Below are 1,564 nucleotides of genomic sequence, written 5' to 3'. Positions count from 1 at the left end.
GGGGCAGATCCATGATCTCTCTTGTTCCCTAATTGCTCTGAAGTCGTCCGAAGAAGCCATTCCACCCACCCTCTCCAAAGGAATTTGATTCCATGCTTGTGTAATAAAGCTAGAGTTTCTTTGCCATTCACCCACCTCTCGGCTCCTCCCGCCAATTTCTTTCTTCTTTGTGTGTATGTGTATGTGTATATAACTTCTAGGATGATTTAAAGTACATATTCTTTAAATGTTTAGAAGAGACAGTAGAGAACAAAAGGGTGTGACTTAGGGGTCTGCCCCCAGATTAATATAAGATTACTGAAGTATAGTATACATTCAAAAGGACATATATTATTTTATTCGTGTTTGTTTAATATTGACAGAGAGACACCGAGTGAGAAGGGAAAGGCCAGATAGGAGCCACAGAATCCAAGCAGGCTCCAGGCTCTGAGCTCTCAGCACAGAACCTGATGTGGGGCTCGAACTCACAAACCATGAGATCATGACCTGAGCCAAAGTTGGACACTTAAGTGACTAGCCACCCAGGCACGCAAAAAAGAACATATATTATTAAAAGTATTCTGAGCACAGCTTGATGCAATTCAGTTCAATGTACTTGTGGAATCAGCACTCATTAAAAAAGGTACTAGGACCCCAAGGGAACACCTGTGCCTCTTTCAGTCACGGTCTATCTCTCCTTTGGGACGGCAATTATTCTGACTTCTTACAGAATATACAACTTTTGCTTGTTTTGGACTATGTAGAAATGGAATTATGTGTCCTACACCTACCTTCTTTCACTCAAACTTATGTTAGTGATATTCATGTTATTGTATGTATAGATCCTTTCTGCTCATTGGTTTATAGAATTTCATTATATGAATAGTTTACAATATTTCTGCAACTCTTGGTGGACATCTAGGTAGGTTCTGGCTTAGGGTAATTATGAATAAAGCTTCAGTGAATATTATAGGACACGTCCTTTGGTGAACATTTTTTACAATACTATTTATTTATCTAGGAGAGTATTTGCCGGGTCACATGTCATCCAACTTATCAGCTTTGGTAAGGTTCCTCCAAAGTGTTTCCAAAATGGTTATACCAATTTACACAAACTTCTCTCTATAGCAGTGCCTGTGTAGTGCCTGTGCTCTGAATACTTGATAGCCTTGCCAACACTTGCTAATATGGTCTTTTTCATGTTATCTATTCTGACAGGTGTACAGATTTTTTTTTTATTTGAGAAATATCAATCCAAGTATTGTATACAAATAGTTAAAAAAAAAACCCACAACATCCAAATTGCAGATCAGGACTTGCAATAAAAAATCAAAAGCTTTGTTTCCCCCATGAACACCTCTTCCCCAGAGGCAACACTTTCTTTTGTTTTCTTTTTCTTTTTTTTTTTAAATCAGGGTTTTTTTAAACAGACCATTTTTTAAGGACAAGTTTACATTTAGAGACAAATTGCACAAAAAACACAGGTTCCTCACCCCCAGTAGTTTCTATAGTACCTTGCACTAATGTGGATACATTAATTATAAGTGGTGGATGAGCCATTCTTGACTGACACATTATCATTAGA

This window comes from Herpailurus yagouaroundi, unplaced genomic scaffold (genome assembly GCF_014898765.1).
Source record: "Herpailurus yagouaroundi ecotype Mexico unplaced genomic scaffold, PumYag 152255, whole genome shotgun sequence".
NCBI classification, from domain to species: domain Eukaryota; kingdom Metazoa; phylum Chordata; class Mammalia; order Carnivora; family Felidae; genus Herpailurus; species Herpailurus yagouaroundi.
The sequence above is the reverse complement of the archived record's forward strand: the minus strand, read 5'-3'. Positions refer to the sequence as shown.